Here is a 14,861-nt window from a genome sequence, read left to right as displayed (position 1 = left end):
AAGCCTGAGTGTAATTATATTCTTCGTCAAGCTACGTAATTTCTTCGAGTTTCGATGCATTTTTGAAGTAATCACAAGCTGTGTTTTTTTATGAAATGTGCACATACATATTCAAGGTCTTTGTATCTGCCAGCATTTCTCGTAAACATGCATTTAAAAAGCCGACATTTTAAAAAGTTCTACCTATCTATGACTCTACAGCCCTTGTGGACCTTGGCCGTTTGTTCAGTTTCTTAATCCTATACACAGAAATTAGAATGATCAAGTCTAGAATGAGGTGGGCAGGGCATGTAGTACGAATGGGGGACAAGAGGAATGCATATATGATATTGGTGGGAAACTAGAAGGAAAGAGACCACTGCGAAGACCAAGGCGTAGGTGGGGGGACAATATCAAAATGGATCCTAGATAGGATGGGGTGGTATGGATTGGATTGATCTGCCTCAGGAGAGGGACCAGTGGAGGGTTCTTGTGAACAAGGTAATGAACCTTCGGGTTCCATAAAATGCTGAGAAATTTTTCAGTAGCTGCAGAATTGGCGGCTCCTCAAGAAAGGCTCAGCTCCATAAGTAAATATACAGTCGGTAGAGTTCCTTGGATGGGGGATCACCCCGTTGCAAGGCCGCTACCTACACACAGAACAACACAAACACTGAATAAACGCACAGTCATCCACGCCTCGAGTGGGGTTCGAACCCACGATCCCAGTGCTCATGCCATAGACCGCGCGGCCGCTGTGATTGGCACATTTTAAAAAAATTATTAAAACACGTTTAAAAGTAAATACAAGTTTATAAAAAGGTAGCAGATACAGTGAATTCTCAGCTGCATGTGTGCCGAATTTTATATATGAAGAGTTGTGATTGCTTAGAAAATTGGATCTAAATGCGACAGAATTAACATTACGAAGTTAGGGCATACAGTCTCACCCTTAAAGCGTTCATAAAAGCAAAACACCTTTATTTCATAAGCAGTCAAAAAGCTTAACAGTAACACCACCTCAATGTATTGTCTCCCCCTCCCGATAAATTAAAAACAGCTGACACAATTTCATGAAATTGGATTTGAACATGCCAATGGAGGCTGTAATACAATCGCATTTTATAATTTATTACCATAAATAAGAGGCCTGAAAACACGCAGGTCGTATGACCTTCTGAGGTAAGACTAAACTCAACTTAATACTGGATGCTGTGATATTGTCAGAGAAAATATATTAAAGATATGTAACTTTTATTTTTTATAATCTTTATATAATCTAAATAAACATAACAAGAAGAGTCGCTCTAGATCTAGAGCCAACTTTACTTTCGGTTTGATGGGTCGTAATTATTGAGCCAGTGTATCTAGGTAAGTGAAATTTTGTACGGAAGCAGACAGCAAACACACCCAGAAATTCCGCACGAAACAATTTCTATGTACTGACAATTACAAACATCAGATTCTGTATGAATTTAAATGGTACACAAATGGATAACTTAACTGCATAATTATTAATTCATAGTTCCTCTTAGCCACATCATTCAGACAGAATCATTTGAAGGAAAGCAGACGTGTAAGTTCTACCAAGAACTAATTCTACCTCAACAGCGGTCGTAAGCAACTGCACTGGGACAATTCTAATAAGCTCAAAACCCTACCCCGGTTGCGGGTCAAATGATGACAGAAAAGTGAAGTTTCCCTGTGCTTAAATAAGCACCATATTACGAGATGTATGAGGAGCAGATGTACAGTTTCACCTATACTTAACCTCAGCATTAGACGGAGTTGAGTGGTCAGCTTCACGCCCCGACCGCATTACGTCCGGTGAAGGAGTTACTTCTGGGATACATGGCTGGGTTTGCCTCAGAGTCGGTCTGGACGTTGTGGAGAAGAGAAACATCGCTTGCCCCTGCCGGGAATTGAACCGCGAATCGTCAGCCGTCCAGACCGTAGCCTAGCCACTATATAGACTGAGCTATCCCGACGTAATTTTCCAGTAAGCGTTAAGGTTTTTGAGTTAATCAAAAATGAACTGTTATGTTGTGCTACATTTCCTATATTGTACGATTAACAACAGCAACAGTCATCCGAACACACCCGAAGATTGTCGAAGTTTCTTAGTCTCAACAGTAATTAAACGAAGCATCCTCACAACTGAATTTGCAAATCCGCACGAGTTTAGAAGGGAGCTGGGATAGCACAGTCGGTACAGAGACTGGCTACAGACTGGACAACCAAGGAGTCGGAGTACGAGTCCCGGTGGAGGTAAAAATTTTCACTTCTCCATGTCGTCCAGACCAGCTCTCGGGTCCACCCAACCTACCGGGGGCTCTTTCCCTGGGGGTAAAGTGGCCGGGCCGTAAATCTAACCACTCACCTCCAACTAGTACCATGGTCAACAAAACGTAGGTCTATACTAGGGTGACCAACTTTCGGTCATGAATTTAAGGGAGATTTAGTCACGACAAATTTTGCGCATTTTTTGCGGCGCGGCGTCAGTCCAGCAAACGTTCATGGAATGGATAATATTAAACAAAACAATTAATTTACATTGTATATAATATACAGGTCACAATATAGAATATATTTTACAAATTTGCATGTTTCTTAGTCCTAACCTATATGTATTTGTCCAGTGATGCTGCAGAACTAAGCATTTTTTTATCTTCTTGTGCAAATTTAAAAAACTCTTTACAACTATAGTCATAATTAATTGCTACCATTAGCTCTGACTTAATTAGTTCTAAGCTGCTTTGATTTCTATGATCAGTCCATTTATTGCTCATCAGTGAAAAAATTCTTTCAGTATGGGCATTTGAGTCTGAGATGCTTAAAACAAAACCTAAGATCTTAATAAGGTTTGGCACATCAATTTGTTTGTTTCTTAAATCACTGAAAATATTGACCCAACTTTGTTCTATACGTCCTGTTTTTACCACATTCAGAACACTTTTTGCACTAGAAAACTCTTCATACAGGCTGTTCTCATTTACAAAATCAAGATTAAATTCTTTTACAATGGTTTTAAAATGTCTGAAAGAAAGTTCAGTGTTTAAATTTAACGGCAAAAGACAATGGGCAGGATTTGCATTTGATAACTCAAAATTCTTAGAAATGTACTTGTGCAAGCAACAGTAGAAATTAACAAAATAATCTCTAGCACATTTCTGCAGGGGTGGATTCAAACAGTTTAAAATTTTTTCTGTGGCAGTACCAAAAAACCTGTCCTCTATCCTCTGCTGAATTTTATTGCCTACACATTGCATTACACTGTAGCGTTCCATGATGCTAAGATTAGCAGTTTCAAGAATTTTGGCAGATTGAACAAGTACTGCATGAATGTTGGGAAAAAAAAATTAAGATATGCCTCAATAACGCACTCATTTTCTGGATCTTTATCACTGAAATGTTTAATATTTTTAGACAGTCATTCACACTTTTGAAATAACTCTTAATAGGTAACCAGCTTTGTATTAACCTGTCCACAGCTGATGTTAGGGTAAGCCAACGAGTGGGGACATGATGAACAACCTCCAACTCGGCATCAACAAGATCAAAGAATGACTTCAACTCTTCTCTTCTTTTTGCTGATACTGAAAAATGTCCATATATTTTTAAGATGATCATTTCAATATCCACATCTAATCCATCAGATGCATGTTTTGTGGCATTATGCAATATATGATTTCAGCAGTTTGCTTTAAGCACATCTTTGTTATCTTCTTGTAGCAGTCTGAACACAGAATTATGCTTCCCATAATTCACATTTGCATTATCTGCACAATATGAAGTTAGATTTTTTATATCTAACTTGTGTGTATCAAGTGAAGACTTGATCAAATTATGGGTAGCATTAGCTGTTTCATCAGCTTGTTCAATGAAGTCCAGGAACCTATTTTTAACACCACTAAGAGGGTCAAAATACCTTACAACCAGCGGGAATATCTTTCTGTTTTTGTGGTTGGAGGCATCAGTTGCAATAGAGAAAAAGTTGCTTGATTTTGCTGGATCCTTCAACACATCGATGAAGTCTCGCAGACTTCTTGGCGCTAGAATATTTTTCACAATAGCCTCTGCCTTTGTTCGGCCACAGGACATCTTCTTGGCCAAGTTAGAGTCATGGAAAATATCCTTCAATAACTTATTTGCGCAATCCATACTTCTGTAGCCGATGTTGTGTTTTACACTATGCAAAACCAATGCTAGCTCACCTGCAACGTTATTGAAGTCTTTGCTGCTGTTCCCGAAAAAGAGGTGTAAATTTGAAGAGGTCCTCACGTCCCTTTCCTTTCGTTTATGCCCTTCTGTGCAAGAATGTTGTCTGCAGTCGGTATTACCTCCGTGAGCGATGCTGAACTCACGTTTACAAAGTATACAGTAAGCTCTGTAAACGTTGGAGGGCACGGACTTTAACCATAAATATTGTTCTTCCCATTTTCTCAAGTAAACGCACAAGTATTTAGTTTTCTTCTTAGGTGGAGTTTTTGCATTGTTGCTTTCACTTTCATTGTCACTACTCATTATGATAATGGATTCAATTTGGCAATTATTTAAAAGCACGTGGATGAACACGGCAAGAAGCAAGAACAGAAAATATTACAATCCAGAAACGGATATTCCGCTATCGATTAGTATATGCTAAACTTTCTATCGATTATTATAGGTAATTTTTCGTTATTTATCGATAAGTACCTCTAAGTCTAAACTGTTGATAAAAATGACAGTTTATATCGGAATCTATTTGGCGGGAACAATATATAATTTAAATTTTGCGATCTTCATTGTTAATGAAATATACGGGAGAAATAGAAGGTCAATACGGATGCCGGGAGGATCCAAAGAAATTAGCTCTAATACAGGAGATCCCGGGAAATATGGGAGAGTTGGTCACCCTAGTCTATACATCCACTCCCCCACACGTCTTCATGGCGTACTGCTTAACTAGTTAAGCACAGGAAACTTTATCTTTACCTGAGTTTAGAATGCGATAAAACCAAATCAGTTTATTCTTTTAATGCAGAGCTCTGTTACAACTTGGAAGCACATATCAAATAAATCATAAACAACATTTAATTTACTTTTGTGTGTGTAATAACAGTGAACAGTGAAACCTTGATGTTTGTTGTTTATTCATTCGGTGTGTGGTTCTAACTTCTCGTCAATTTGAATAAGCAGTCCTATCAACTAACGCTGAATAGTTGTAAATTTAATGTTGGTTTTTTATTAGGAAAGAGTTCACTGTAGTCTTAATTATTCAGCCCATCTATACAATAAGGGGCATCTACCTCCAGAATTACAGAATATCACTTCCCTTTCTCATATCAGATACATTTTCTTTTCTTAAAAATATTTTGATATTAGCCTATCATTTACAATGGCATCTGCCAATGGCACACACTGTATACTCTTAAGAGCCTCATTTAATTCACCTGATGGCTACTAAGGAGCACCTGAAATGATATGAGAAGGTTCTAAAATGATAACCCTAAAATATTATTTACACTATCGCATAAAACATCAGCATACTTCATTTAAAAGTGCATTATCACTTAAGGAGGAGCTGGGATAGCTCAGTCAGTACAGTGACGGGCTACGGGACAGACGATTGGAGGCCGATTCCCTGCAGGGGCAAGACTTTGCTCTTCTGCACTGTGTCCAGACTGCCTCTGGGGTCCACCCAGCCTCCTAACCAATGGACACTGTGGGCGCTTTACCAGGGGTAAAGCGGCGTTGTGTGAAAATGACCATTCACCTCCATCCAATTTTGAGGTCAACAATGGTGGTGCTATACCTCCACTCCCCCATGTCTTAATGGCATAGTACTTAACTAACGAAGCACAGGTAAACTTTAACTTTTATTACTATTATTCATGATCCTTTCCTTATAAATTTAACAAACTGATCAGCAACAGGATTAACTATATCAGATTTGAGATTTTCATTAGGGCTCTATTATCTGGGTAGGAGGTAGATGTTCCTCCTACCTACCAGAATATATGGTGTCAACCCACAAACCCAAAATATCTGGACTGTCAGTTTCCTTACAAGTTCCATTCTTTCCATTGTGATGTTATGATTTCAGGAGTTTCAGCATATAGACTGGCATAAATCTCAATACGGGAAACGCATGGGTTGCATTTTACAGTTTCTGTGCTTGTACACGTGTACAGTTCATATCCAGGTTAATATTTAAATTATGGCATAATTACAGCATTGCAGTGCATGGGCCTCCAAGGCCTGTTATAGGGATGGCTTCACCTTTTATCTATATTAAAATATTTCAATTTTTATCAATTTATGAATAGCATTAATACACTCCATTCTTGATCCTATTCCACACTGATACCACTAATGAACTACTTTCAATTTCTGTAATAGCAACTAGTTACTACTTGAAATTAGGCCACAATTTGGAAATTCTGTATTATCACATTGTTACTATTGCTGACGAAAACAGTGTTTACACAGTCTCAGTTAGGGCTTCACTCTGGTTAAATATTTTGCTACCTCTGGAAAATAAAAATTAACATTACTAGAAATATCACTCCTTTAACTAATCGATGACCAAATTGGCAAATTTATAAATGAGCTTAAGCATCCCAACTTGAAGGTGTTTCAAGAGAAAGCGCAGGTAGTTTCACAGATTTCAGATGTAGTGCTCAATGGAGACGACTGATCATTCTTACATTGCTGTGCACTTGACAAATATATCATGTATACAGTTATGCAACATATGTTTGTTAACAAGATTTATAGTTTTATATCAATTACAGACAAGATATATACTATATTAAAACACTGTCCTCTGGCCCAAACAGTAGCAACATGCGTAAACAGGAAATGCCTACAGTACAAAACAGTCCTTCAACTTGCACACACAGGCTTATCCAGATACCACACAGGCCTAATTATCAACAGGACCCTACCAAAAAAGAATTAATTCAAAAACTGAAGAACATGTGTAATACAATTTTGTACTACATAATAGGGTCAATCTGACGTTACAAGTATGAGTATATTACTAACAATGTGATTGATTTCTGGCAGGGGCAAGAGATTTATCCCTTCTCCATAAGGCCCAGACCAGCTGTGGGGTCCACCTAGCCTCCTCATGATGGGTACTAGGGGATATTTCCCTGGGAGTAAAGCAGCAGGGGCATGAAGATGGTCATTCACCTACATCTAGTGCAGAGGTTAAGAATGATGGACCTATACCTCCACTCCCCCATGTGTCTTCATGGTATGGTACTTAATTTAAGTCCTTACCTTAGACATAGTATATGGTTGAATGGTGAGAATATAAAACTGAATAGTAACCTAACAACTGATTAAAGGTTCAGCCACACAGAGCGCTACGCATGCTATGTTCGCTATACGAACAGAAAAATATCTCCCTTTATTGCCAATGTGACTGGCCACACAGACTTCCGTACGCTACGTATGCTACGTTTTCTATGTTAGCTCTGTCGCAGAGTGCACACGCGTACGTAGCAAACATAGCATAGCGTTCTGTGTGGCCGAACCTTTAAACCATAGCACCGAGTAATTAAAAATAGACACACATTACAGTGTCTTCCATAAATTTACAGATATTCGATTTATCCAACAGCTGTGTTCCAAATGAAGGGAAAAAAAAATCACAGAGGGAGAAATCGCATAAATCGAACACAATTTTCCATTCTCTTCTTGCAATCATTCTCTGCCACCCACACAATAATCTACTCCCCTCCACCCCACCTCTCAATTACCATTCAAGTGAGTGCTGTTACTTGAAATGAATCTAAATTAGTTGATCACATTAAAATGAAATCATATTTCTTTTAAACTGAACAGGAGCACTGTTACCCAAGGTTAAATTCTGTCTGTTTCTCCCTGGGTAGCTACACCACCATATTATGTAAATAAATAAATAAGTTTTACCCTAATCCTATTACTGCTTCTGTTTGGTAACTGTTTATTACACCATTTATCTTGGCCTCCACAACAAGCTATAATGTTTTGTGTACCTTGATATATACATATTAATGATTTTATGTTTGTATGTTGTATACTAGGTTTTGTATTTTAATCCATAACATTGTAATCACTGTATTTTATGAAGAGGAACTCTCTTCACATTCACCTACATGGCTCCAGCAAGTAAAATCATAAATAGCAAACTGCATTTAACATTCAGAATAACACAATTCTTATTTATGTTCATAATCAGTATTTGGATTTGATGATGGCACTTTACTGCCAAAGTATGTTGCCAGATTTACAAACTATGTTCATAAACAAATGTTGTGGGATTGTCTATATAATACATTCAACTGGTCAATCTTCTTCCCTGGTATACATTCTATGATTTATTTAAATTCCAGGCACATACCCAGAAACTTTCCAATACATAACATAAAATGCCACTATCTGCTCAAGAGATAAGTATCCAGTAGTTCTACGTGTACTTTAGACTTCAGAGGGTTTTGCCTCTCTTGAACTTTCACTTTACTAATCTGGTGTGAGAGCTGCTGCATAAGCTTCCTGGCTAAATCAATGGTCAGTGCAGATCAGAGGTGTGAATACAATGCCTCTGGGCCAAATAAGTAAAACTCATATAAGAAACCTGGCAAACTAAGAATTTTGGCAATTTAAAGGTAAAGTTACCAGCAAGTCAAAGCACCACATAATGAAAGTAAATAAGGTAAAAAGGTAAATGTATCCCTGTAACAGGCCACGAGGACCATTAAGTTGTGAGACGTTGGGGCTTCCACATATTCTAGACAATCGGCTCACGGACATCAACGAGGCTGTCAGCCTTGCATGCTGCACACCCTTTACCCCTGCAAAGATTCCTGGTACTCATTTCCATTAGTGGCTGAGTTGATCCCAGGGCCAGAGTGCAGATGGAAGGATTAGGTCAACTGAAAAATCCAATGACTTCATTGGGAATCAAACCTGCTCAAAGATGTTAATGAGGCTGTTAGCCTTGCATGCTGGCCACCCTTTACCCCTGCAAAGATTCCTCATACTCATGTCTATTAGGGGCTCAGTCGATCCCAAGGCCAGAGTGCAGCTAAAAGGATTAGGTTAACTGAAAAATCCAATGACCTCATCAGGAATCAAACCTGCAACCTTCTGGCTTGTAGCACAGTGCCCCAACCAAATACACTACCACGTGCCCCCTGGGTAAAAAAGGTACAGGAGCTAAAAACAGCTTATTGAATTCTGAATCTTGACATCACACAGAGGAGAATGGTCAGCTTCACTCTCTGGCCAATTTTACTCAGAAAATGCGGCCTTTGTACTCCACTGCACAACATGCTGTATCCCCTCTAACAATTCTGGACATACACGTACATAGAAAAAGTACACAAATCATTTACTTAGAAGTCACATACAGCTCTTTGTAACAACACACTTTACTTAATTTTGTAACTTTTCCTGTTATACAAACATACATATATTCATGAATACACTGGCACATAAAAATTTCAATTCAAATAATATTCAGATGATGGTTCAAATTCAGTTACAAAGTGTCTGAAGAATTCAGTCCACTACCATCAACAAAGAATGTATTCAAGAGTATTTATCACATCACATTTTAAGTCTGAATCAATCAATTGGCCAATTACCTCCATGTAGGCTTTACGATAGTGCCTACAAACATACTTCTGGAAATTAACCAAGAATGTTCTAAAGTATACTTCTATAACTACCAAAGAACCCAACAATCCATGAAACATGACACATGACAAACATTACCTTTTCTGATGTTATGCACATAAGAAAGGTCTGGAGAAGAATGTAGTAGAACTCAGATAAGAACAAATACAGGAAGTTCTGGGAAGAACTAATCCCCTACTTTCCTTTAATATGACATGGACTGCATAGAAGACAATGCCCCAAATAATGCTTCACTGTCATGGAAACATTTTTACAGAGGTGTTATCTAGCAGTGACAGGGGGATGCACAGATGCCACGTTATTAGGCATATCAAGAGCAACAGTTTCTAAGGTTATGCGGCATACATGAATCACTGGAAGACAACACTGGCGAAGAGGAACAGTGGGCAAAAATCAGCATTGACAGAAACAGATCATCATTCACTGAGGATTGTTTCAAAAAATCATATAACTACCTCACCACAGGGGACAGCAAAACTGAATATTCATCTTGAAGACCGTTTCCTCAAAAACTGTCCGACGTGAAATTCACAAATCCGCTAAACCTCTGATTATTGAAAGTAATACTCATATGCGTAAACTATGGTGTCATGACCATGAAACGTGGACACCAGACAACTGTAAAAGCATGCGTAATATGGTCAGATGAGTCGCCCTTCACACCCCTCATGAAGAGTTTAAATTTGGAGAAACAAGAAAGCCTACAATCTGGAATGCCTGGTTTGGTTCCAACAGTGAGAGATTCTGTGATGGTTTAAGCAGCAGTATCATGGTATTCTGTTGGTCCCACTATTACTCTTCATGGCCGAATTATTGCAAGAGAGTACAAAGATAGGTTGGGGAATCAGGTGCATCCCATGATCCAGACGTTATTTCCAAACAACGTTGCAGTTTTCCAACATGATAATGCCCCTATTCACAGAGATGGAACTGTTCAGTCATGGTTTGAAGGGCATGAAGGTGAACTGCAACATCTTCCATGGCCAGGACAATTGCCAGATTCAAGCATCACTGAACCACTCTGGTCAGTTTTGGAGAGTAGAGTTAGGAACAGACTCTCACATCCAACATTTCTACAGCAACTTGAACATGTTCTAGAAGAATGGTAAAGAATTTCACTACAAACTGTTCAAAACTTGTATGAATCCATTTCAAGAAGGACTGTGGTTGTGCTCGAGGCAAAAGGTGGTCCAACACCATATTAATAAAGATATGTGTACAGTATCTGCAGTGTTTCCATTATTTTGCCCAACCACTGTATGTCTGACTGGTCATTTGTACTTAACTACAATTCAGCTGACTCTGCCGTCCAGTGATCAAAGCTAGAATGTAGCCACTCCATTTGTTAAACTCAGAAATTCTTTCTTCCCACACTCATTTTCTTCCGCATTAAAATATTACATTAAACAGAAAACTTAGTTTTCCAAAACACACAAGAAAACTAAATCTAGTAAACACTACAGTATTTTTTGGTTTGCTATCATAAGTTAATTTGATTAGCAGAACAGACTTCATTGGCTGATACCTTAGGACCCAAACTAAGCACTTCTGGAAATATGTTTCTAAATATAAAGAATATGATGACAATATTATGCATATTAAATGTGGTGATAATTGTATTATGAAGCCATGGCTTAGTGCAGAAGCCTTCGCTGACCACTCTCAATCTGCTTTCAATTCTTCCTCTCCTGTCTATGTTCCCAGTGCTCTTGAGACTACTCTTTCTAATCTTAAAAATGTTCCTTCCATTTCTGGCAACATCAAGCAGACAATTTGATGTCTTAGGTCAACGAATGTCATCAGTCCAGACAAAATCCCTAGTCTTATTAACAAAATCTGCACTGGGATTTTTGTGCTTGTGCCAGAACATATTAATCCTGCTTACTGAAAGGCATTTCCCTTATATGGAAAGAAGCAGCTGTTGCCCCTGTATTTACAGAGAGAATGTTTCTTTCCTGTTTTCTATGTTTTGTGCTGTACTGCAAAGTTATAACTTGGGTCTGATTTTGTTCAGCATTTTTATTAACAACGTTTATGTCAAAATTCATTACCATAATATACTGCTACTTATGATATGAAAATTCACTGAGTGATAAAGACAATAGAAAAGGAAAGTTCGTAGGCAGATATTAATGTGGTACAAAAGTGGTGTTCTGAACCATACATGGACCTCAACATTCATAACAAATGCTATTTCTTTTACTTGTATGAACAGCAGGACACACTTTAATTAGATCTTGGTACCAGCTTAATTTTGCATATCAACTGTGTCAAAAAGAGCTGGCTGTCATATAGGACAGTACAACATGTTTTAACTATGTGTCTTCTCCCATGCAATAAAGCTTCTAGGGGTCATTAGTTTCATAACACTGGATAGCCATATGTTGCTTCAGTAAGGTCATAGCATCAATATGCCTTGGTTGCCTGGAAAAACCTTATATTGGCAGATCTGAATAAACTTGCAAAATTACAGAAGAAATTTTTGTTTACTCCATAGTCAATTTCATCACTTTCATCTATCTCACAATTAGGGTCTGATTCTAAAATATTTAAAATATAACACTTTACTCCAGGCAATGCCATCTTGATAGTTTACTGCTTTATAATGTTAACACGGGGGGAAAAACATCACTTCATCATGGATACTGTTAGTTTTTTATTATCTTTAATAGGCATATGGTTTCCCTGGAAGATATATTTCCTTTGTACAATTATAATGAAATTGTCATTTTTCCCCTTTTATTTATTTTATCTCTGTTTTCCTTTGCATTTTTGTGTACTTCAGTGCTTGCCATTGCTGTTAACAAGCACTCTAATAAATCAATCAAATTAATATCTATATGTACTTAGGACATCAATATGCGGAGCAACTGTTCCCTATAAAACATCAAAAGTGTATACTGGTACAGATTCTTGACAATTCCACCCCTAGCACAAACCTATTCTATTCAGTTTAACTGAAACAAAATGATTAATCAGAACTGTGCACCACATAATAAAATTTGTACCAGAGAGTAACCTGCAATCTAACACACTCGTAGCTCCACGATAGTTTGTATTTCTTCTGTTTTTTGGGAGTATTCACAGAATAGTAGACAAGCAAAACTTCAGTTATCCTTGAAATACTTAATGACACGGTCAGTTAAATTACGTATGATCGTGTTTAATATCAGATATAAATATTCGAACCAACTTAAAGGCCACTGTGGAAATATAACTTATTCTCACACAATTTTTTACTATCAACAAGAACTAGACAATCAGTAACGTTCTTCTTGTGACTACTAGCTACACTCAATTACTCTGTTCTTCGCCGAAACCCGTATATAACCCCTATGAAAAAACATTATTCGCATTACTACAGTCCTTTTTGTACTGATCCGCATCTTAGACTTGACATTCGTTGTGAACCGCTGTAAATAGTGACCATAGAGTATTCAAACAAAGATCACTGGGTATAAACAATCAGACGCATTGATTACATGACTTAATATATTTACCTGATATTGTGCTCTGGTCACTCCACTTCGTGTTTTCACTCCCACACGATTTATATTAACGGTTTATCTTCATTAGATGATCGCATACATTTCTGACCACTTCTCTTATTCGAAATTTTTATCGCACTGCACTCAGGTCGTCCATATAGTCTAGCTGGTAGAACAGTTCACATTTTCACGTACTTTCAAATAAATAATTACCAATGTATACACTAAATGTATTACATATTTACAGGTCATAGCTGTAAGCTAAGTAAACACATTACACAACATCGGCAGCTGAATACAACCCCTTCTCCATCATGATCACTGCCTTCTAAATTTCTAGATTCTGTTTCGGTTACTCTAACGCATGTCCATACGGTACAAGTTTTACCTTCGTACATTCAAGCAAACAGCAAGGAGTGTTATGTACAATTAGTAACAAGTTGAGAGCAAACACAAACAGCACATGAAATAGAATCCTTAAATTATGGCCGCACCATAGCTCAAGCAGTTAGTCGCTGGCCTCTCACAGCGGCGTCCCGGGTTCGATCCCGGGTGTGGTCAAGTGGGATTTGTGGTGGACAAAGTGGCGCTGGGGGCGGGTTTTCTCCGAGTACTTCGGTTTCCCCTGCCAATCTTCATTCCACCAAATTCTCCATCAATGCCGAGTGGACCCAGCTGGACTCCACACCCCACTATGCGAATTAAAAAAAATCCTTAAATTATGATTGTAGCAAATTATTTTAAAAATATGCAACTTTTGTTAAGATAATACCATTGTAGAGTGTAAAATAACATGACAAATTTTCTCTAGATTTTATTTTACTGGCAATAATTAACGAACCATTGGACATAGCCATGTGAAATATGGTATGAAGATAGGTCATAAACATATCTACACATTATATAATGTATTGTTTCTTAACAATTAGGAACATGCAATGATGTGAAACTTTGAGGTTATGTCCAACAATTTTACTATGACCAGAAAACAACAACAGACTCCGTGACCTTTAGTCCGCAAGCGAACTATACCGACCGAGTGACCGACGCTTGTTGGTGAAGTTGGTGCCAACTTTTACGCATGAGGGTGTCACGTGGTCAGGACAATGGATCCCCATGGCCGTTAATCTCGCTTTTCTTCTGTACTTAAGTTATTCATGAAAATAAAATAAAATTACATTACTAATAGGACTGGAAATTTATGCAACAGGAAAATGCGCTTTATGAGTTCTGCTTGAATCTCCATATTTTGTAATTACTGAGCTTTGATAATTATGTTAGCTGAAATGAGTTCAGACGAATGTTTTTACTGGTTTCAGCATGCAGCAGATACAGTGCTAAAATTACAGTTGGCGTCATGTTTGGCTTCTCCATTGACTTTGGTACCATGCTTCAGCTTGGAACGTCACTGGATTCGGAATATGGAAGTGCATTAGCTACTTTGTTAGATTATATTGAATTTCCTTGCTACCGGCTTCATGCTGGTTTTTGTTTTTTTGGTTTACTTTTTGGCATTGATGTGGAGGCAGTGTGTTTCTCTGGAACACTGGTTGACTTTCATCACACTACACAATATTATATTCCAGAAGTCAGACACACTTCTTAGCGTTATATGAAATTAGATTAGGTTTGTTTTAGAGCATCCTCCTGCAAATTTACAAGCAATTCTTGGCTAGGTTAGTGTAAAAATTTCACTAGAGTACAAATATACAAGACTAAATT

The 14,861-nt window shown here is 37.9% G+C and overlaps 1 protein-coding gene across 1 annotated transcript in view; it reads right to left on the bottom strand.

The window, feature by feature from the left end:
* The window catches only part of LOC111863425 (AF4/FMR2 family member 4), a 460,597-nt gene extending 446,981 nt beyond the window's left edge, over positions 1 to 13,616 (bottom strand). The window contains exon 1 of the mRNA XM_023849745.2: positions 13,152 to 13,616. The gene's annotated coding sequence lies outside the window, so the exon portion shown is untranslated. The remainder of the gene's footprint in view (positions 1 to 13,151) is intronic.
* Between the last annotated feature and the right edge of the window lie 1,245 nt (positions 13,617 to 14,861).

This window comes from Cryptotermes secundus, unplaced genomic scaffold (genome assembly GCF_002891405.2).
Source record: "Cryptotermes secundus unplaced genomic scaffold, Csec_1.0 scaffold964, whole genome shotgun sequence".
In the NCBI taxonomy this organism is placed as follows: domain Eukaryota; kingdom Metazoa; phylum Arthropoda; class Insecta; order Blattodea; family Kalotermitidae; genus Cryptotermes; species Cryptotermes secundus.
This window is presented reverse-complemented; position numbering and strand designations above follow the sequence as displayed.